We start from the raw sequence: 24,712 nt of genomic DNA on the forward strand, positions 1-24,712 counted from the left end.
AAGTTTGAGATTATCCGTGCCCAGATCTTTTTTTCTTAATAATCTGGAGGTGGCCATATTACATTGTCTAAAATATGCAATTCTTTATTATCCAACTCTGGAATGAACTGCTGAGGAAAATATGTGATCTTGAGCCCGAGAGGTGTAAGTTTTGGATTTCGGCCTTCCACGAATACATGCTTTGAAGGTGGTATTTTCTCAAGGGCACTTATATTCCTGTGAGCTCAGAACCCACTAGAGATGCTGAGTTGGATATGCAGAATATGAGCAATAAATAATAGCAGAATTTAGTTCTTTAATTCTGATTGAAAAGGGAAAGCAGGGAAACACCCAAAGGTCTAGGCACTTGGAGAGAAATTTTCAAGAGTTGGGAAGTAATAACCAAACCAAAAGCCTATGAGACTGAGTGGAAATTTTAAATGAGTTGGAAAGAGTTGAACACACGTTATTTTTGGTTTTCTCATACCACCTCACCCCCGGTCAAGACGAAGCAGCAACGGAATAACTTGATAAAGTAAATAACCTTTGCACCACGAGCCTATCACACATTTTTGGTGAAAGAATAACTGGCTAGATAATAAAATCAGAATAGAAATAATTTTTTAAAGTCAAACGCTTTGGGAAAGTAACCTGAGGGCATCTCATCATTTCACTCGCACACTTTGGACGTGACCTGCTCCCCACCTGACTGAGATGTGACGGTGTCACACGCCCGACACGTGTTACAGGCCGCGGACCGTGGAGTCAGTCACGCAGGCTGCAGAGCTGGGGGTCAGGACTCGCGAGGCACAGCTCTTTGCATATGTCTGGCATTCCGAATGTCAGGACGATTAGTGATTAGATGGAAGGAAATTCAAGACACACACAGAAAAAGAAGAAAAGTAAAGTTTGAGGTCACAAATACAGAAGTCCAAATGTTATTTCTCGTATTTATTCATTGTATTCCCTTTTCTGATCTTTCTCCCTTGACCATTCTGTTTTTTTGTGGACATAATACACACATAAGTATACAAATTTACGTATTACATATATGTACACGCACTTACAAAATGCCTGTATTTCTTTTCTTCCTCTATTAAAACAGCCTGTCCTACTTACGTGGGAGGAACGTGAAGCAGATAAAATGACAAGTGGCATTATGTGGCAGGAGGACTGCAGCGTAGGGACATTTAGTAGTAGGAAAGCAGAAATAAGCGGAGGGAGAAGGGCCTCACGGTAACGAGAAGATGAGAATTCCAGGCCACGCTCAGCCGAGAATGTTTTTTTTTTCCTTCTTAAATCCAGGATGGTTTATAAAACCACTCTCACCGAAGCTGCAGAAAATGCTGTGACTGGAACATCGAGTGGAGGGAAGAAATAGGCATTTACGAGCCTTTCAAATGAACTAGTTAACAGACTCCACACACTGGAGGGGCCGCTCACATCTGCCATTTGTGCATTCACTTGGATTCATAAAACTGGAAACAGGAAAATAAATAACTAGGGAGATCATAAAGCAGCTAACTATGTTTGTGAAACCAAGTGGAAAGTCTGAACTTTAAACAAGTCGGAAGCTCTGTAGCTATACCTACGCTCTAATTACGAGTGATCAGTTTGATGGTGGACCAGTGTGGAACAGAGTTTGATGTGGAAACAGATGAAGCCCAATGAGAAAAAATGAAAACATGAGCATCTCTAGACCAAGGGAAGATGGTCAGTCCCTAGCAAGGAGAGATGGTAGTCAGAATCAGAACTATGGCTTGCCCTTTCGGACTTGCTCAGTTGACCCATTCAGACACTGGTGTCCTCGGCTACCTCTGGAGGAGTTACCTTCAGCCCCGTGAAATAAACCCACACTCTGCCCTAGGCTCCTCAAAGAACACCTGCCTGACCTGGTAGCCGGGACCCTACAAAGCAGTGAAAATCTCATATTCTGGAGCTCTAATTAAGTTGATCAGGTATATATTTCTTTTCATAAAACTGCCTAAGCAAAGTCAATTTTTTTTTTTTTACGTATTTTCCTTCCAACTAGACCATGATCTTTTGTGGAGAAATTACTGTGTCTTACTCATTCATATTATCCCCAATGCACATGGTAGATGCGCAAAAATATTTATCGAATGAATAGACCTGCCACGCAAAGCAAAAATGGCCTCAAAATAAATTGCTGACGGTCATGTATTCATTCAGTATATATTTACCGAGTGCCCAGATATCGTGTAACTAACTAAGGATAAAAAATAAAAAATCAAAGGCAACCCACGCCTTCAAGGAGCCCACATCTCACCGGGGAGACAGGAACTGTGATGGAGAGGCAGCAAGACGGAAAGAAGAGAGGAGGCTCACGTGGCAGTGAGGAGATCAAAGTCACGGGACCTGGCGCCTGTTCCTCACTTGGACAGAAGGAATGGACGATAAGGAAATTTTTTAGGAGGAAAGCTCTTAGTAAAGGGAGAGGTTTGAGAATAACTTGCCTAAGGGCGAAAGCCATTTGAGAGAAAGGAGAGAGTTGATTCAATGAAAATCCTAAATCAACCACCACCCCCACCCCACCCCAAAATGAGACCGAAGTACAAGACGGGGACAGTAATGAGCTAAGTATGCCTCCATTCGCGGTGAGCTCTGTGCACATGAAAGCAGCCTAAACCATTTTCCGCGACTCTGAGGACCTGAATGCCTACTTTGATATACCTTCTGCCCATTGATCTCAGTTCCGTCTATTAAAAGAACACAAATCGGTTAAATTCCTCTTCTATGTGACAGCCCTCCAAATGCATGTCCTTCTTTTCTTTCAACTGAGGATCATGTTATATGATTTCCAGACTTTTCACCATTTTTATCATTCTCATGCTTTTATATCGACTAATTGGAAAATGGAAACTCTAAGCCAGTATAAAAGGTTAAGAAATCTGAAAAAATGTGGTCAGCAGCGCTGGGGAAGGGGAAATGGAAGAAGAAAAAACTTACTTACATTAGTCTGGGTTGGGCCATTTTATGAAACTCAAATAGGAATGTGAAGTTAGTTCTATGACGCCTTATTCTCCTCCTATTTTCTTTCTTACAGCTTTTTCTTTCATGAGGTCAGCCATCTTGGCCTTAAAATGCATTAATTTTGTCTCGCTTTTCCTATTCTCTAGACTAAAATGCTTATTAAAATAATGTGTAATGGCTGTTGGAATGAGGGTTCTGTAGGCTTTTAGAAATGAAGAAACTTAGAGATGAGACCACAGGCAATGAGGAGCCGCCTCTATTTTTAGACATCTTAAGTCGTCCAAATATCCATGTCGAATACTGCAGTTATTTGCACACATCAGAGGTAAAGGAGGGGAGAGGTGTTAGCTCAATTTTTTGTTTGTATAAATAATTAGTCTAACAGCTTATAAAGTAAGGAAAGAAACTGCTCACTCGAGAAAAAAAAAAATGTTTCTAGACATTAGCACCTGTTTGGAAATTATCTAATTCGACTTTCATCTGACTTCCAACATTTTCGATCATATATATCCTAAATGATATATTCCTTTTTCCTAGGTTAGATAGCTTCAAATGAGGCTCAATTTACCCCTTTAATCTGTGAATTCATTCACCTTATAATTCAACCTTCTCCTCATCTTCTCACACTTCATACTCACATTTTATAAATGGGAACACAAAAGTTACCAAACCAACATCAACTCTCCTTTCTTGGGGTCTTGTTCTACATGTATAGACCTCAAGAAGGAATTAAAAAAAAAAAAAAAAAGACTTTGTTTGTTATCAACATTTTAGGACCTATTTTTCCTCTGTAAGGAGCATTAGTATTACTACGTACAACTCATGTCTTCTCTTTTAAAGCAAAATCTCGCATAAACTAGACAGTTCCCCAAAACAGACTTTCCATTTTCTGCAGCCCCTGTAGCCTCGAGCAGTCCAGCCTATCTCTGGCCAATACATTCAAACCTCCCACCTATTAGGTTATCAAATCTGTTTAAAATTCCATCTCATGAGTTTGTGTATGCAAAGATGAGGCTAATTGTTTGTTTAATGAAACAGTTCCCTGATAAATGCACATAGTATGTTTTGAGAACACAGTGGGACCTTGAACTTGCTTCAACAAGAAAATTTTACTCCTCCTCCCCGCCATCCCACCACACTTTGAACATGTTATCCTTCTCGAGTTTTATTTCTATATTATAAAATAGCACAACAATTCATATCTAGCATTTTGCATCTAGTACATTCTCATAAGTTCCAGTTGACTTGTGGCTCATTTCGGCACACACTTTCTTCTCCGTGCTAGCAGATAAGCATTGTTTTTATGGCATTAAAAAAAAAAAAACAAAACACTAAACAGGGCTGCTGCTAAACATTATATAAGGAAATGGTTTCCTTGACAACCATAACCACAAGCAAGTTGTTTAAACCTCTTCCTCATCGCATGGTTAGTATAGTTACTAAAGTACTTCAAAATATTCTGATGTAGTCAGGTACTAAATACCTGAATTGATAGAACCAGCTAGAAGCAGAGCAAGTGATAAACTACCCAAATAGTTATAAAGTGTTAAGTCCTAATCATTTTTCAAGAGTTCAGCCTTGTGACACATTCTCTAAAAGGACAAATGCTGAAGGCTTGATATTTAAATGACTACCCCAAGGACACAATAAAAAAAAAAAAAAAAAAAAAGATTAGCTAGAAATGCCAACGAAGTAAAAAATATTGCTTAACAAGGAAAGTCACATTTAGGTTGTATTAATTTATAAATAAGTGCCAAATGCTAATTCTCTAACAGAAAAGAGTTGAGCTTCACAGTTAATAGGAGAACACTAGCAATTTGATCAAAAGTACTCCTAAGAATATATCTCTTGACAAAATTAGACACAAAATATAGAACATCAATAAAACGGTTACCGAAAAATTGCCATGAAAAAGATAATGTTTCACAACTCATAAGATTCAAAGGATCTCTATCTCTGGGAACCCTTGAAATACAAATATTTTCCCAAATATCAGTTTTCCACGATAACGTGGAAATGTACAGTTAGTGTGGGTTATAAAACATGAGAAAGAGCAACAGTAGGTTGCTAACAATGTGATTAGCATCCCAACATAAAACCACTAGCAAGAGCACAGGACCCCCACAGAGCCCAATTCTCCTGGAATCCGTCAGGGACAGGATATAATAAAACACAGTTACCCCCTTAAAACCATTATTAATTTGGCGTTGTCTTTGGACTGGCTGGAATCAGAGTAACTGGACTAAAATAAATTATATAAACAATCATGTTTGTGTGCATGTGTGTCTATTAAGATATAACTGTGCAAAAATATGGGCCTGGAAATTTAATTATGAAGAGTGGTGGAAACTATGAGATAATGAAGGTCTGAGTCACCGGTATGAACAGCAGGTGGAGAAAACAGTTTTACTTTAAAGCTCTGGGACTGTCTGCGAATTTACATATGAATTAAGGGTGTGGTGGGGGGGATGGTGGGAGTGGTGGGGAGGCAGGAAATAAGAAAATAAAGGATGAAGGAAGAGAAGATGGAAAGGAAAGAGGGAAGGGAAGAGAAGAAAGAGGGAGAGAGAGAGCTGGGAATCACACAGGCCGAGCTGCTCAGTGTTGGGAACACTCGCCAGTGTTCTAAGAGCAAAAGTGAATGTGTGAATTAAGCAGAGACCTCAGGTTCCAGTGGGAGGTGATTTTAAGGACAACAGTGTCCAAATGAAGCCAAAGAGATGTATCTGAGGCCTAGCCATAAAAGGACCTCAGTTCTCCATGGGCCCAGAGAACTCGAAAAGAGCTTCGCTTCTTTTGCACACTTAAATTCTTACCATACCGTTCTACAGATACAGAATGTTGTGGCTCTTCCCTTCAGCCGTGTACTGAAACAGAACCGGAACCGTGAGCAAAATTTTGGTACTGCCCACGCCCAGTGGAAGGCCTCTCTACTCATCCACTCAGCTGCTGGCATCCATGTTTGAATCCTCAGCATTGCCTGAGGGATTCTAGCAGATGAGTTCTAGACACATAGCAATGTGAATTCCAGGAAGTATTTGTCAGGCAGAATCTCATCAAACTCACTGCTTTTAAGACTTCAAATGCTTGTTTGAGACACTTCATTATGGAGAATGGCCTGAAGGACAGAAAATCCAGACATTCTCCGCATACTCTAAAATGGACCCTCTAAGCTATCCAGGCCAGTAGAGAGCTTCGAGTCTAGACTGTCTCATTTAGTTCTTCCTACCTTTTGATGACTTTTATTCATTTTTGTTTTCAAATGTATACACCTATATTTCGCTTTGTTGTGTAAAAAAATTTAAGATAGGAATTCTTGTCGACTTGAACTGTGGAGCTACACCATTAGCCTTTCTCTGATGAACATTTATGAGAAACACTTCTCTGAAACGTTATCAAGGTGCCACTGAGAACGCTACTCGTTATATTTCAAAGCGTCCTCCTAAGAAGACCCACTACCTGTCAGGCCACCTCCTCTACAGGAGGGTAAATTTTAGGAAATGCGTTTTGGAGTGTCATGTAATGTCACCCAATTCTTCTGTACATGCATGAAGTAAAATACTATTTTAAAAATGAAAATAAGAAGCCAGAGTTCATTATTAGGATGAAATGTTCACCTTGTCCCTTGCATAGGATGGAGACAGTCTACTCCCTGAAGGATAATGCTGGCTTTCTCTGCTGACTCTTTAGGCGGGGGTGAGGGGCTATCTCTGCAGCAGAAGGAACCGAGTAAGAAGACCCTCAGAGCAGCCATGCTCTGGAGTTTCTGGGGGAACCACTAGAATGGGCCTAACTTGTTCTAATTTCATTTGGCTTCACAAAAGGACACAGCCTCAGACATTCTGACTTGGTTGCTAACTTCAGCCTCTTTACTTAACCTTGCTCTGGCCCTTTCTCTGACTCACTAGTTTTGCTCACTGTCCCCATGTTTCTCCAGTTTGCAATATACACCTGGCCCAGGCCACCTGGAGAACCAACCCACCCACCTGTCACAGCTACTCCTCTGAGTTAAAGAGAACAACACTTCTTGGCTTTAAAACTAAAAATCTTACATCCCTGGAAACCCCTCTGTCCCAGGCAAACAGGGACAACTGGTCGCTCTGCTCCCAGCCCACAATGATCTTATAGCAAATGATGGCAGAAACAGAGTTTTATTCATTTTATTTATCTAGTACAAAACTTTTTAAAAGATAGCATTGTGAGCAAATATCATGGAACTAAGTTACCACCATGTACAAATAATATGGCAATTTACATAGCAAAATTCAGCCTCTGCTACCCTTTCACTGGTATGCTCAAGTAATATAATTTTTTTTTTAAATTGGCCCAAAGAAAATGTGGTTAAAGTATTTTTTCTATCTGGACATAAACTATGAACTCTAAACCCAAATAAAAATGATTTTAGGATGATCCAATTTTAACACGTCTACATCTCTCTCTCCTCCCTTTTGTGTAAATAACGAGAGCTGCCTATGAATCTGTTTCAGAAGACAAAGAAAAAGACAAAACTCTGTGAACAGGGGGCCCAATTTCACAAATTGGGAGGTGACCAAATGTGTGAAACATCATTACCATAACCCACGGTAAACAGGAAGCAGACTCGAAGCCCGAGTGGCCGGTGTGCATCACAAACTGGTCACTGATTATTCGTACATTTCTCAAATCGCCCAAACTCAGAAAACATACGTACAGAAATGCTCTTGTTTACATTCTGGTCTCAACTGTCAGTTTTCAGGGAACAAACAGGGCAACCTCTCCACTTATGTTCATTATGATCCTTGCTAGTGGAAAATATTTCCTTACACTGTCTAAACAAAAACAAATTAATGCACAGGCATTTCAGAGCCCTGACCCTTAAGTTTCTGTACTTATTTGAGATCCTGAAGACAAATAAACAAAGTACACACTGGACTAGAGAGTTAGACTAACTGAACACAGTGTACATACAGTTGTATATCTAATTCTGGAGGTAATATAATTATTCTGTCAAGTATGACGGGGCCCGGATTGATTTTAGGATTCTGAAAGTCTCATACTAAGCTTCCAGCTTATTCCTCTAAATCTCCATGGCTTTAAATAAAAATGATCTCTTATGTCCTCACTACAAGACTCGGGTATGACACTTCAGCAGGAAGATACCCTCAGAGCTAGATACAGTTCATAATTGATTATGTGTCCACATTATGTGAATATGAGACTAATGCCAATACCGCTTTAAAATAACAATAGGAGAATTGGTTTCCAGTGAGAAAGCCCATAGGCATGTCAGTTTATTGCAGACGCTTGTGATAAAAGAGGAAAGCCGATCATTTTTCTTAAAGGAAAACTAGAGTGGGACATAGCCAATCTGTTGGCAATGAAAATTATTGCTATGCCTATTTAAAAAGGAACTGCACATTTTTAAAAATAGACTTTCCTTTTTACAGTAGTTTTATGTTTTTGGGGGGGGGAAAAAGGCCCCACAGCCCTCCTGCCCCCACCTGCACACTCTCCCCGCCGTCTCATGGCATGTGCTAAACCTGCAGCGACTCTTCGCTACCCCGCCAAGTCCACAGTGCGCGCCCTGGTTCAGCTCGGTGTTGCGCATGCATTCTACGGATCTGGGCAGACGTACGGCACGTATCCCCCACTGTCATATCGCACGGAACAGTTTCACTGCCCTGGAAACGCACCGTGCTCCCCCTATGCATCCTTCCCAAACCCTGGCAACCGCCGATTTTTTTGTCTCCACAGGTTTACCTTTGCCCAGAATGTCACAAAATTGAAATCACTAAGTACGCGGACTATTCGGATTGGCTTCTTTCACTTTGTAATATAAATTTATGGCTCTTCCCTATCCTTTCATAGCTTGATAGCCCATACTTTTAGAACCGCATGTTTTTTTTTAATTGACATTCTTCCTTAAATGAGAACTATGGTTTCTATGATTAGAGGTAGAATATGAGTTTCAGAGATTGGTAAATACAACATTTTTGGAGTAGGTAAGCCCCGGATTTAGAGACAGTGGTAATAGGTTCAAGTTGCAACTCTGCAATTTACTAGGAGGAGACCATGAGGAAGTCACTTAACCACTGAGGTGAGTGAAGACTTAACATCAAGAGGCTTAACCATCTGTGAGGAAATTTGGCTTAAGACTGTGCCCAAGAGGGGTACCCCATCTTAAGACTGTGCCCCCAACAGGGCTGCCCCCAAACGGCTGGTGACAGACTGACCTGGTCATATCTTTTATTTCGCGAAGGGAGCTGTGAAATGAACACACGTAAGAAATAGGGAGCAACTAAATTTGAGGGGATGAGAAGAAGTATAGATCACAAAGCTTCTCTTGAATCCTAAAATAAATTCAAGCTATATCCATACAGCAGAACAAAATACAGCCAATAAAAATCATCTTTGGGTGTATGAAAGATTGTATTAAGAGGGGACTACTCTCCTAAGTAATTATAAGTGGGGGAAAATAAGATATAAAGATACATACACAGAATTATGATAAATCGATTGCCCATACATAGAATCATAAATAAAGGTAGCTAAGGAAATACACCAACAAAATGCTTATCGGTGCTTATCTCTGGGTAATAATTATAATTGCACTACCCAGGGTTTCAGCAGAAAAGCGATGAAACTCTTTAAGTAGTTCGAGGACAGTATGTTAAGGGACTGTTTGCAACGTATGGGTGAAGGATAGTGCAGGTCCCCAGGGCAGACCCCCGCCCCAGGTAGGTAAGTAGGGTTTGGAGGGTGTGAAGGGGAGGAATGGTTTCCTGAACGTGTAGAGAGAGAACTATGCTGAGAGGGCTGCTTGGCAGGAGCTGTGCCCTTCAGTCAAGGCGCACGGCCAGCTGGCGGCAAGCCCGTAAGGAGGAAGCGAAGGAAATAAATAGCCCAACCTCACTCATACTGGCAAACTCAAGGGGAAGTCAGAGGACAAGGGGGCCTCAGGTGCAGGTCGGCCCTCACCCGAGCACTCAGCAGGGTGGAGAAGGAGAAATCTAAAAGAACAAAAAGGGTGGTCTAATTTTCCTATTTTTTTTTCCTTATCTGAATTTTCTATATTTTTTCCCCAAACAGTACGTAGAACATGTATTTCATAGCTTTAAATTGTTTTTCTTGCACCATTCTATGTTTGTTATTCTCTGCAGCGAGTTGGATGAAAAATAAAATAGGTGCGTGGGTAAAATAATGATTGAAAACAGGAGGGAAAATTAGAAATTATGAAAAGACTAGCATGAGGAATGATTCGGGGAGTATAAAGGACACACTTGGTGACCAAAGAAAGAAGGCCTCTGAGTGTCACTGTCCCGGCTCCATGCTGTTCTGCATATTACAGATTAACACTGATAGAAATAACAGTGATTCTAAGGGAACATTTTAAGAGACTTTCCTGGGTCTGTTTGGACATGCGCATCAGCCTTGAATGAAAACACCACTTCAGAGCTTCCAGGGCCCTTTGCGGCACTATGAAACCAGTTCATCTTGTCTCTGATCTAAATGCATCTGCTTTCAGAGCCAAAATGGTAATTTCTGCAAATATAACAAATGAAGTAGAGCCCACATCCAGCAGACCTTACAGATATGCCTAGTTTTAGTAAGAGCAGATGTCAAACCAAGCAAACCATAATCACTGGCTAATTTCATGCGGCTAAAATTAGGAATAAGTTTTGTGGTCTCCATTTCCTCAGAGCTCAGTTTTGTAAGGCTAACCGTTCATCGAAAGCCCCGTCTGCCTCTAAGACACCTACGCCGATCCAGTAGAGGGCAGTGATAGATCTAGGAGGCTGGCCCCATGCAGGGACTCCCCAGTGGGGATACACAGCTCAATATGGCTGCATCCGTGCAAGGCAGGCAGGGTCACCTAAGTTCATTTCTCCTATCACATTCTGGTCTGTGGTTGTTCCTTTAGTAACCCTGCAGCTGCTGCCAGCAGTCACGGGAACAGGAATTATGACCTTCGCCTCAAAATGCAACCCTGAAAACAATAAAAGCCACAGCACCTCCAGCATCAACAACATCTAATTTATGGCTGAGTTGCCTGGTTGTATATTTCAGGCCCAAGGCATCCCAAGTGAGACAGGCAGGGGGTTTCCCCATTAAAGGGGCAGCAGGGGAGCCCACAAGTCCCAAAGCAGATGTCCAAAACTAATCAGGAAGGAACCTCAGGGAGGAGAGAATCGATGCCACTCTTTGGCAAGCTTGTGGCACTTTAATTAAACAGACCCCTGACTCAATGTTATAGTTAATGCAAGAGAGAAGAGCTTGGTTATGAACGAGCAAAAGTGTGCTTTAACTGCAAAATTTCAGGCAAACTGTGGAGACAATTAGTATGGATTATCAGCTGGTAAGCACCTCTAGCGATCTCAAGCCTCTAGGATTCTCTAAAATAATTGATTTAAGACGGGCTGGGAAAGAGCACTGTGCCATAGTTTCCCTAGTACAACTTAACTTTTCTACTAAGGAAAACAGCTTAAGTAATTTGCACTGCACCATTAACATGCGATCAAGAGCAGGTCTCCTCACAGTGGCGTATAGAGAGAGAAAGCATTATAAACGTTAGAGCCGGGAGCCTCTAGCTATCACTGTCTTTAATTTAAGCAATGGAACCCCTTTTTAAAAACATGATAAGTCTTCTATGTGACCTCAATATACCTAGAAAGAAATACTTTATTGATATAAATTTGCTTTATAAGTTCACATTCTGTTAAATGCTACAAAGTCAGTCGCTGAGAACAAGGAAGTTTTTTGGATGAATTAGATGAGAATTTATAGATGACTTCCAGATTTAATCAACTTTACAATCTAATTTATTTTCATATTTTCTTTGCAGCCACTTTTGGAGGGGATGACAGTGATCGCCACAGATAAATCGCCACGACTGGTGACAGATGTGTTTATTGCAGCTTCCGTTGCAACCTTAGGATATTCCTTAATCACAGAGAGTGAAAGAAGTTTAACTTGAGCACTGACAACATATCGAGAAACCGTGGCCTCCAAAGAGTAAAAGAATTTTTACTTTAATGACTGTGGTGAAGACGGCCAGCTGTGCTCTTCACCAAAACCAGCGCCTCTTCCTCTTTCGCCTGGGTACCCCGCTCGACCACGTTTGCCAGCCTTCATTGCAGCCACCTGTCTGAGATCTGGCCACTGAAATGTGAGCAGAACTGAGAGCACCACTCCCAGACCTGCCACCTGCAAACCTCTCGCAGGCAACCCTCCAGCCCTCCCTTTGACAGCCCGCTGACGAGAAAGGATGGAGCATCCAGAGAGGAAGACGGGACCACAAAATGGAAAATTCCTGGGTTCCCATAGGACCATTTAGAAACCCTTTTGCATATCAGGAATATCTTTAACAGATATGGACTAGCAAGAAGTAAACTGTTACTGTGTTAAGCAACTAAGATTTGAGACTTTGTTATGGCAGCTAGCATTATTTACCTTTACTAATAGAGTGGTTAGGGTAAAAATGGAACTAACATTTGAATCAAATATTTACAGAACTCCTGAAACATCAACCCAGAAGCTACAATGTGAAGGGCAAACAGAACCCTCCCAAAAAGCCACCAAAAAGTCAGTCAGGTTTTCAGTAACTGGTAAGGTAATTTCCTTTTTTATGCAGTCCTGTGAGAGGACTTAAGGTTCTGTTCCCGCCCACCCAAAGCCATCATCACCCTGACACGCCCGCCCTCCAAAAATCTCAGGGACTCACGTGCTGTGTCAGCAGCCGCTGGGGGTCTACGGCGGCGGAGCAGGACCTCCTTTCTTCCAACAAACCTCTACAACAGGGCACACCTTCTCTGCCATTCCATTCCCGGTGACCTGGCCACAGTGAGGAGGCACGCTGTGGACATCAGAAAGGCCAGCGAAGTCAGGGTCAGAAGATCCAAATTCAAGTCTCATATCCACCAAATTTTTTTTTTAAACCACTTTATTGAGGTATGATTGACATACAAAAAGCTAAATATATCTGACATATACAACTTGATGGGAAGTTTAGAGATGAGTAAAAACCCATGAAACCATCACCACGATCTAAGCATAAATCTATCCATCGCTTCTGAAAGTTTCCTCCAACTCTATTTATTCTTTTTGTGTGTACGTGATATGAACACTTATCCAGTATCTATATTTTTAGAAAAATTTCAGGTATACAATAGGGCGCTGTTAACTACAGTTGCTGTGCTATACAGCAGATTTCTAGGGCTTGCTCATCTCATAAAAACCCGACTTTGGACCTTTTGGCTCACACCTCCCTGCTCCCCCTCTTCCCATCCCCTGACAACTCTCTGCTTTTTAGTTTCATTCTTTTAGATTTATCACATAAACGGTATCATTAGTTACTTGTTCTTCCGTGATTGGCTTATTTCGCTTATAATGCCCTCCAGGTTCATCCACATTGTCGCAAATAACAGAATTTCCTTCTTTTTAAGGTTGACTAATACTCCATTGTATGAATCTACATCTCCTTTATCCATTCATCCACTTAAATTGCTTTCCTGTCTTGGCTGTTGTGAACAATGCTGCAACGAACGTGCCACAGCCACGTTTTACTAGCTATACGAACTTAAACGGATCACTAAACCTACATGCGAAATTAAGAAATAAGATAATTATGAATGTTAAATAACACCAAATATATGAAAGTGACTTAGAAACTGTAAAGGAGTATAAAAAGTGTAAAACATTATATATTAGTGATCCTCAAGAACTTAGGTCTACAATCATCTTACCAAAGGAGTATTGTAATAAAATTTTAAAGTGCAAGATTTTGAGAGGATATAGGTTAGCCTTCTCTTTCTGCTTTGAATTTGTTAAATTGGTGACACAAATATTTAATGATGGTTCCTTCACATATAAAAGTCCTCACAGATTTCCTATAGCTGGTATAGCAGTCCATGGTGACAGACAGCCAGGGTTGCCAGATAAAATATAGGACACCAAATTAAATTTGAATTTCAGATAAACATCATTTAGTAAAAAAAGTATGTCCCATTCAACATACATTGGGCATCCTGTATTTTTATTTGCTAAATCTGGCAACTGTAGATTTCCAGCAAAATTCAAGGCTTCTTCTATTAATGTCTTACCACACTTTCCAAGATGGTGGCATTCATATTCTAGAAAGCATCGATATTCCACAAAGAAAAGATGAAGGAGAAAGCGAAAAATACATACACACTGTCTCTCAGTAAAGGTTCCCTAAAGTTTCACACCACAGTTCCACCTGCATCCCCTGGCCCAGAACTCAGACGGCCACACAGCTGCAAGGGAGTACAGGAGATATAGTTTCATTCTAAGCAGTGGTATATACTCACCTAACGGTTCTATCACAGTGACAGTAGGAAGAACTTAATATTGAAGAACAAATACTGAACTCTAGTATATGCCTGTTATCCAAAGTTTCATTTTGTAAACATCAGTTGTCACACTTGATTTTTTTTGAGATTAAAAATAGAATAATATATGTAGGCCTGCTTTATTACCAGATGGCCATTTAATTCTTTCACTGGCAAGGTCTCCAGACAATGTCAGCAGTCTGTAAACTGTCAAGATAAGGCTTGAGACAGTAAAGTCAAAGGCGGGTATGGTGGGTTACAGGGAAGTTCTTCATGAAAGGCTGATAAGCTGATTTTTAACAGGCTAAAAGAACAACGTTTTTCAGTTCTGTAATCTTGGTCGATATATTTCAACAAATATTTATTGACCATCCCTGATGAGCTAGGCACTGGGGATATTCAAATCGATGAGCCGTTTGGTCCACAAAGATGTGTGAACAGTGACAAGATGACGCAGTAAGTGCAGTGATGGAAATATACGTCGAGTGGCACGAGGACTTTGGGAAGTGGGGGTCTAATTCTTCATGATATCTGGGGACTCTTAACATTAAGTGACTTTTTAAGAAAATAGAAATAGAAGAATAGAAAAGGGAGGTCAAGAAAAAAAAATGCAAAGATTACCCTTCCTAGCAGAAACAACTAAAATACAAGGCATGGAATCTCTGCAGAGCTTGGCGAGTTCCGGGCGGAATGAAGAATGAAGCCAAAGGACATCAGGAGTATACATGGACAGGTTGACTTTGAAATATTGTGAAGGCTCCAAACGGCAAGGTAAGGTCTGGACTTCAGGGTGTGGATTCAGAAGACTGGCCTTGATGTCACTCCCTAATAACTGCAAAGCTATATGCTCTTGGATATAATCTCATCTTTTCCCAACCTTAGTTTCTCCATCAGTGAAATGGAAATGATGCAAACACCAGTTCTGACCGTTACTGCTATGACTGTGTGCAACAGAAAACCACTGGAATTTTTTAAACAGGGCATGTACATTAGAAAAACTTATCGAGAGGCAATGCAGAAAACAAACTGGAAATACAAACAATTGGAAGAAAGAATACCTCTAGCCCCGATGAGAATGAGCTGCAGAACTGAGAGCAGACCCAGAAAGAGAAGAGAGCTCTCCGAAAGCAGAATCAACAGGCTCACCAGACAAGGAGTAGGGAAGACAGTCAAGGATAACAGAGGTTTCAAGCTTATGTGCATAAAAGTATTAAAGAATAGGCAGTTACAGGATAGCGGGCCCCCTTTTAGGAAAGAGAAGAGTTACAGCTAACTTTTGCTAAGTGTTTGATACAGACCAGGAATTGTTTGTTCTAAGCTACGGGCAGTGGGTTGAATGGTGACCCCCGAAAGTACATCCATGTCCTAAACCTGGATCCTGTAATGTGACATTTGGAAAAAGGGCTCTGTGGTTGTAATTAAATCAAAGGTTTTAACACCAGAGCATCCTGGTGGATACGAGTGTGTCCTAAATCCAATAACGAGTTTCCTTATAGGAGAAAAAGGGAGGGAGATTTGACATAGACAGAAGAGGAGAAAGAAGAGAAGTGAGCCCAGGAAAGACGGCGGCAGACATTGGAATTGCTGCTGTCAGCCAAGGGCTGCTGCGAAATCAGTTCCCACATTTCAGTAACTAGATCTCAGACAAGCGGCTACAGAGAAGCCTGACAAGTGTGGTTGAGCTGTGAACCCAGGCAGAAAAGGAAAAGGAGGCGATTTTTGCTAAATCACAAAAATCCTTCACCAGAAGTTACGCAGACATGCCAATGGCCACCTGAGCAAGAACATCTTTCAACTCGAGGCTCTCCTGCGGCCATTTCTCGGAGGAATCGTCCTGTTTTCTCACCACAGGTTCTGCCTTGAAAATGTCATTTCTAGTCAAAACAGAAATGACGCACTGAATATACCTTCCTCCTTCAAATCCTCTTCCTATTTAACCTTTATTTCAAAAAGGTGGTTTCAGAGGAAAGGGCAGAACAACCTGAACAGACACATATATATACAACACTCCTCAGCTGTCCCAAACTCAAAAATAAAACACAGTTGAATGAGTCTGCTTCAGAACATCCAAATATTTATTAAAAGGAAATGGCTCTACATATCAAGAAGTAGAAGAAATGCTTAGGACAACAGATTCTCAGGAGATTTGCCACTGTGTGCACTGGCAAAAACAACCAAACAAACACCAGCCTACAAGCAATGAGAGTTACTCCCAGGCTACCATTATTTGGTATTATAACTTGGTATTATATCCAGAAAGGAAATTAGAAACTAGAATTGATCAGAGACTGTTATGAAAATAGCTGCTCTGAACCCAGTTATTGAAGATAGGTCCACAGAGTCAGTCAATTCCCTCTGTTAAAATCTCCTTCCAGTACCAAAAAAAAAAAACCAGTGTGTGATCTTATGCCACACACACACAACACACACACACACACACACACACACAAAATGCTGTTGTGACAGGAAATACTAATTAGGTGTGTGGGGTAAAAAAGAAGTTATGTTGTGGAATCTTGAAGGAAATTTAAATACTCGGTGTGTGAATATATTATAAACACAGAAGGAGAAGGGGTGGTGAAATGAATACTAGATGTTATTAGAAAAATAATTTGTAAATATTTGTTCTGTGATAAAGCTAAAGCTTTTTTAAAAAAGTTGCCCCTTGACGGTATAAATAACTAGAAATGCAAAACAAAGACATCTGCAGAGAACAGACTTTCTAAATGCTAATCCAGAGAGCAATTTTCATATAATATAAAAATTAACATTTAGGGGGAAAAAAGAGAAAGAACTAACCAAACATGAAAAATTTTTTTTGAAATATTGAAGAGAATCTTTTAACAGTTTCTATAAAAGCAACTTACATTTAAACAATATTTCTGATAAGTGATCAATTTTTGTGTATTTTTAGGAAACATATCACATATTTAGAGCCAATTTGCTCTTCAGAAAGTCTTATTAAAAGGAAAAATTACATCAACCCTCACGAGCTGTTTTTACTTTCTTTCAACCTTGAATATCACACTTTAAAGACTGAAAACAGACTGAAAAGAGCTTAATTATAAGATTTCAAACTTTTCCAGGAAATCTAGGGAACCATATTTTCCAATTAATATCTTTATAAATTTGGTATTAAACTGTTACCAAAAGAGTATATATTATATTTTAAATTCCCCTAAACACATATATGCAAAATAAAATGACGCCCATGATTCTTTATAGCTCTCTGAGATTATATTCACATACCATATTCACAGTAAGCTATGGCACACAGGCCAACTGCCCCCCAAAATAATACACTCAACACAGAAACACACAAAGATATAACAGACACTTTACTTGAAAAGCAGGTCTATCCGGGATCCCAACACCATGTAATTTTATTTAAGGCTTCGGGAAATTGTATTTTGCTTAGGTTTGTACTGTATCTATTTTACTGTCCGCCAATCTTTATAAGTGGCACTTCATTCAACAAATATTTACTTAAGACTCACTACATGTACGATGCTCTTCTAGGCACTGAGGTTAGTGCAATGAACAGGGCCCACCAAACTGCCTCTTCCCAGAGTTTACAACTGGAACTAGAAGCCAGGCTGGAGCGAGGAGGGGGAAGCGTTTCCTGACGGAAGGCCTGACTGCCGTTTGAGGCCGGGCAGAGATGTGGGCTCTAAGAACGCCCTGCACATCACCACCGAAAGCCAAGAACAACTCCTACCCAGTGGTGATGACCAAAAGCATCTCTCCATATCTCCAAACCTCCCTGGAAGTAGGAGATGTCTTCAAAGTGCTTACATGAAGAAAAGAAGCTTTCTGGGCAAGATGTACATGCCGCTGTCTGGGAAGGTGCCCCAAATCCAGAACTTCCTAAGAATTCAAAGTTATTCTAATAGAGATTAACCTTCGAAGAATGGAAGGGTTTTAAAACCAAAGTCATTCAGCAATTCTTATCATGTTTTATTCATTCTGCCTTTGTGCTTCACCTCGGGAATGGAGAGGAAGAGCAAAAAGACCAAACTTCAGGCCAGGAACTCCTGAAAAGTAGTGGGATTCGTGAAAATTCTGCTTGGAATTTGTATTTGCTTCTTTGCTACCTCTGTTCATTTGTAAGGATCCTTATTCGCTTTATGGCAAAACACTGTAACCAAATCATGCCTTGGAATTGAAGAAAAAATTTTAGGGTCTAGATCTTTAAAATACTTTATTGTAAATCTCTTTAATTCTTTTTTTACATTTATTTATTTAAATTAGTTTCAAGTATACAGTACATTGATTAAACATCTATACAGTTCATAAAATGATCCCCCCAATTGCTCCCTCCCTCCCCCGGCCCTCCACCTAGCCATCATATTAATGCTGACTGCATGCCCTCTGCCATGCTCCCCACCTGCCAACTATCAACTACCAATTTGTACTTCTTTAACCCTTCACTCCATTCTCCCCAAACCCCCTCCCCTCTGTCCAACACCAAATTGTCCACTATCTTTGTGAGTCTGTTTTTCATAAGTTTGTTCTTTTGGTTCCTTAGATTCCGCATATAAGTGAAATCATATGGTATTTCTCTTTCTCTTTCTGACTTATTTCTCTCAGCATAATAACCTCTAGGTCCATCCATGTCATTGCAAATGGTAGGATTTCATTTTTTTAATGGCTGAGTAATATTCCATTGTATATATGAACCATAATTTCTTTATCCAATAGTCTGTTGATGGGCATTTAGGTTGTTTCTGTATCTTATCTATTGTAAATTGTGCTGCCATGAATGTTGGGGTGCATAGATCTTTATGAGTTATTGTTTTGGTTTTCTTTGGATAGGTACCCAGAAGTGTAATTGCTGGGTCAAAAGGTATATCTATTTTTAATTTTTTGAAAAATCTCTATACTATTTTCTATAGTAGCTGTACCAATTTGCAATTCCATCAACAATGTATGAGGGTTCCCTTTTCTCCGCATCCTTGCCATTCTGACAGGTGTTGATGATAGCCATTCTGATGGGTGTGAGGTGATATCTCATTTTGGTTTTAATTTGCATTTCTCTGGTGGTTAGCGACCTTGAACATCTTTTCATATATCTATTGGCCATCTGCATTTCCTCTTTGGAGAAGTATTTGTTCAGGTCTTCTACCCACTTTTTAATTGGATTGTTTGTTTTTTGTTGTTGAGTTGTATGAGTTCTTTATATATTTTGGATATTAACCCCTTATCAGATGTATTGTTAGCGAATATCTTCTCCCAGTCAGTTGTCTTTTTGTTTGTTGATGGTTTCGTCTGCAGTACAAAAACCTTTTAGTTTGATGTAGTACCATTTGTTTACTTTTTCTTTTGTTTCCCTTGCCCAAGGAGATATATCTGAAAAAAAAATTCCTGTTAGTAATATCAGAGAGTTTACTGCCTATGTTTTCTTCTAGAAGTTTTATGGTTTGAGGCCTTACATTTAAGTCTTTAATTCACTTTGAGTCTATTCTTTTATACGGTGTAAGAAGATGGTCCAGCTTCTTTTTTTGCATGTATCTGTCTAATTTTCCCAGCACCATTTATTAAAGAGACTGACTTTACCCCATTGTATATTCTTAACTCCTTTGCCATATATTAAGTGAATGTAGATTTATTTCTGGGCTCTCTATTCTGTTCCATTGATCAATGTATCTGTTTTTACGCCAGTAACATGCTGTTTTGATTACTGTAGCATTGTAGTATAGTTTGATATCAGGTAGTACGATACCGCCAACTTTGTTCTTCTTTCTCAAGATTGCTGTGGCTATTCAGGGCTTTTTATGGCTCCATATAAATTTTAGGATTATTTGTTCTAGCTCTTTGAAGAATGCCATTGGTATTTTGATAGGGATTGCACTGAATCTATAGATTGCTTTGGGTAGTATGGCCACTTTAACAATGTCGATTCTTTCTACCTATGAACACGGTATATGCTTCCATTTATTTGTATCTTCTTCAATTTCTTTTTTCAAAGACTTATAATGTTCTGAAAATAGGTCTTCTACCTTCTTGGTTAATTTGATTCCCAGGTATTTCACAGCTTTTGACGTAATTGTAAGTGGGATTGTTTTTTACTTTCTCTTTCTGAAAGTTCATCATTGGTGTATAAAAGTGCCACTGACTTCTGAGTATTTCTTTTGTAACCTGCTACTTTACTAAATCCATTGATCAGTTCTAACAGTTTTTTGGTGGACTCTTTAGGGTTCTCTCTCTCTCTCTCTATATATATATCATGCCATCGGCAAATAGCGAGAGTTTTACTTCTTCCTTTCTAATTCGGGTGCCTTTTATTTCTCTTTCCTGTCTTATTGCCGTGGTTAAGAATTTCAATACAATGTTGAAGAGGAGTGGCGAAAGTCGGCATCCTTGTCTTGTTCCTTGATTCATTTGATTCTTAAGAGGTAACTATTCATTATAAACACTGTTGAATGAGAAGTCGTATGTTACGTGTCCTTCCCTCAGTTCTTCCAGAGCTGGTAAACTAAAGTCTTTCCCTCAAAATCCACCCTTGTGGGTTGTAAACTAGATTAGGTATAGGGTTAGAGGGCCACATTTCCACTGGTTTTAATACCTCTGACCACCGGTGGGCTTAGCTTCCAGCACAGTTCCTATAGGCAACATTACTAATAGTTTACCCGCACTTAAAACAAGGTCCATGAATTTCAAAAGTAAGCCCACACTAAATGTTAGCTCTGTGCCGGGCACTATCTTGATGCACTATAATCTGTACCTACCGCCGAGTTGACACCAGGGAGGTTAAAGAAATCACTGTATAAACACGCCCACCAATATCTGTGTACCATACAGACACGGCATTGGGTACCACTGTAATATGAACAGGACCTGCATCAGTTCAAAAATTCAATAAAAATTCCATGATAGAATGTGTACAAACTAATCTCACAATCTAGTAAAGTTTATCTCAATTCAATGCTAAAATTTCCCCTATCGATTGTTATGTTGTAACAATGGAAGCATATTGGCATAATATTCTCATGGCGAATTAATATTAATGTGGTGAGAATATAATCAGTGCTGAGATACAACAGATTAACAATACATTACAGCCTTTTGAACCAAACTGGCTATAAAAGTCATAATGTTCTTTTTAAACTTTATAATATTAACGTGAGATTTTTCTTCTGGGAACTTCAACAAATCTATAAATTAAATTTGTAGATTATACCAACCAGTAAGAACACTTACAATTAATTGTCTTTTACTTTCGTCGATGCCTTTAAGTCCACATGTGTTTTGTACAATGAACATTAATGCATATAAAACTGCACTGTTTTTACAAATAAGTGTTAATCCATTTTTAAGTGGAAAAGTCTCAACTTTAAAAAATTATGCTACTCAAGGCTTTTTCTAGTTATGAAATTTTAAGACTAAAGAGTAGAGTTTACAGTTGATAACAAAAATCGATCAGATACTCATTATGTAACTTAGAAGGGGTCCAACTGCATCCGGAGGCTAGTAGCCTAGCTTTAAACATGTGCTTTACCTCACGAGTAAGTTTAAAAAATAAAAAAAACAAAAGCCGCTTAGAAACGATTCCTCTGGATTAAAAATAAAAAGAATGTATGGAAACTGCCCTTAGTCATTAAAGCATCAAAATAGTGAAAAGAAGTTGTTTTTTTTTAATTAGACAGATTTATGTTCAAGTTGCACCTCTGGGTGTTTTACTGTGGACTGCCGGTCACTTTAATTTGACTGCCGATCACTTCATCTCTCTGTTGTCTCATCTGTGACTCAATGGGAAGGGGAGCCATGAATACAAGATTAGAGATAACACGTGAGTACCTAGCAGGTGGTAAGCACTCGGTAACACCCTGAAAATAATATCCCTCAATAAAAAGAGCAAATGCTAAAACTCATTTGTTAAACCCTCTGTGAATCTGTCTTAATAAAAAGAGAGGAAAGGCCCAGCCGGGGAGTGATCATTGATTCAGGAAGTGCAGGAGGAGTGGGGGGGGGGCGGGGGGGGCGGAGAAGAGCTGAATTAAAGGGACTGGAGAGAAAGGCAGAAGAAAGAGGTGAACAGAGGAGCAAAAAGAAGGATGAAGATGAGAAGAAAGAAGGAAGGACGAGGACAAGAAAGGGGTTACTCTCAAACGAGAATCAGAAACTTGTATTCTGTGAAGTTTGCTTACATCTGTTTTTGTGATTTTCTTTTTACTTTTCTCTTAGTTTGTATCCGTTCTCTGGTCCACCTGAACTCGGACCAAGAAAGCTTTGTGTAGCTGGGAGCAGAGTTAGTCACGGTGGTGCCAGCAGCTGTAGCGGCTCCAGAGAGAGTGAGGCAGGCGATGTGGAATGGGGAGCCCATTAAACATGCCCCTGTGATGGCTAATCCTCCCCTCTAATTCACACTGGACGATCTAATTACAGCCTGAGAACATCTAGGGCACAACCAGATCTTACCCAGAAGTCTCTGTGCTTTACCCACTGGCTTCAGATATCCTGAATTCTTTCCTTTAAACTCCCTTTAATTCACAGCTGTGACACCTTCTGCTGCCACACGCCCTGCTTCATGACCTTCCTTAAGTCCTTCATCCTGGCTTCCTCACCTGTCATATAAACTGTAAGTTGAGTTAATTAGTTTTGATCAGAGTGCTAAAAAGGGTAAGGCCAAAGGTTAAGTACCAGAAAAAGCTTATAAATTCCTGGACTCACAAACGTTAGTGTGCATGAAAAGAACCTTAACAATGGCTTAGCACAACCCTCTTATTTTACAGATGAGATCATTAAGGTCGGGAGAGATCAAGTCTGCAAAGGAAAAGAACACACCTATACATAGCAACAGAAGGACCTCTAATCTTAGGCAATTATCTGAAAATTCTTGTTTTTTATTTCCAGAAGTCAGGCGAGAATGTGGATTACATCACATAATCACCCTCCAGAGGAGGCCAGGAAACCTCAAAGCCCTTTTTACCTTCTCTTCCTCTAATTACCAGTACCCTTCTCACTGAAGTATTTGTCCTAATCCTTAACTCCAACGTGCATTTCTTATTTTGTCAGCTAAGGAGGACAAAAGCAACATGAGGGTCTCATATAGTACGCAGAGTGTAATGGTGAGAAGCAAGGATCCTAGAGGCAGATGGGGTTCAAGTCTCAGCTCTTAGTCACCCAGCACTCTTACTTTGGGTAAATTTCTTAATGTCTCCAAGCCTAAACAGGGATAACATTGGGTCCACCTTGTAGTTTTCGTGAGGGATGGATGAGCTCTCGAAACCAGTCTTCCCCTTTCCACATCAAACCCTTATCTTTGACGTGTGTCTCAAGCCTACGCTCTCCCCCTTTTCACAGCCACTTCCTTCCTGGGTGGGAGAAATCTGGTCTCCTTTCCTGACTGATGACTTCAGCTAGAACCCCCTCAGTTCATGAGGTCAAAGATGTTCCTACCATACTGAACCTCAAAAAGGAAGAGGTGAAGCTCTCAATCTTTTTTATTCCTAAAGGTTTCTTGGCACATTGTGGAAATCTGCTTTTACTCTCCTACCCCACATACTCCAACCAGCAAGAGCACAGAGAGGGGCTGTCATTGTCCGGCTAAATGAAATCCTATTTTACCACCCTCATACAACTGCATTTTGATGTATTTTCTTCATGTTTATACTGTATCTTTCTTATAACATGAATCATAAGTATTTGATTCTATTGCATATTTACTTGTGTGTTCTTTTTGTTTATTTCAATGTATGGATTTTCATATTGCTATGTAAACAGGCGTAGTTGTTACCGTATATTCACATTTCCAAGAAGAGCTAATAAGTGGTCTTTCTCAAAAAAAGATCTGGTCCAAGTTGACCAGATATCTCCACCATCAGAAACATACTTTTAAATAGCAGTTAATCTTGCTATAAAATAGTCCAACATTTCTCTTCATCAGGCAACTCCTCCAAAATGATAATGATATTATGTCACTGTTATGTCCTAACCATTGTGGCAAGTGTTACCTCATTTATTCCTCATAATCTCATTAAGTCAGTACTGTTATGCCCATTTTTCGAATAAGTAAATTGAGGGACAATGGTGTAAAGTATTCTGTAAAATGTCACTCATCTACCAGACAACAGAGCCAGGATTCAAAACGGGTCTAAATGATTCTGTAAGTATGCCCATTTCATCTTAATTTACAGAATTTTGTACAAACGAAATATAAGTCAAATGGCTTAAAAGTAGCTGTGGCAGAAAGCTTAAACCTGAGGCAGTTGAAGAAAACCAGAGCTAAATAAATAGTTAAAGTGTCAAGCTCACGCAACAGCAATGGTGGAAAAGAGATCTCAGTACAGAACTGGCCTCAGCTCTGAATAGAGCATGGCAAGTGGGGATTTACAGCCAAGGGACGGGGTCAGTGAATAGAAAATTATTAAGAGGATTACTTATATTATTTACAGGGGTAAGGGTGGCTTCCTGTC

At 39.9% G+C, this 24,712-nt stretch overlaps 1 protein-coding gene across 1 annotated transcript in view; it reads right to left on the bottom strand.

Annotated features, from left to right (window-relative positions):
- HMCN1 (hemicentin 1) overlaps positions 1 to 24,712 on the bottom strand; it is a 482,162-nt gene that overhangs the window by 427,616 nt on the left and 29,834 nt on the right. Inside the window, exon 2 of the mRNA XM_036234517.1 lies at positions 12,671 to 12,802. The gene's annotated coding sequence lies outside the window, so the exon portion shown is untranslated. The remainder of the gene's footprint in view (positions 1 to 12,670; positions 12,803 to 24,712) is intronic.

Source organism: Rousettus aegyptiacus, unplaced genomic scaffold (genome assembly GCF_014176215.1).
Source record: "Rousettus aegyptiacus isolate mRouAeg1 unplaced genomic scaffold, mRouAeg1.p scaffold_m13_p_17, whole genome shotgun sequence".
Taxonomy (NCBI): domain Eukaryota; kingdom Metazoa; phylum Chordata; class Mammalia; order Chiroptera; family Pteropodidae; genus Rousettus; species Rousettus aegyptiacus.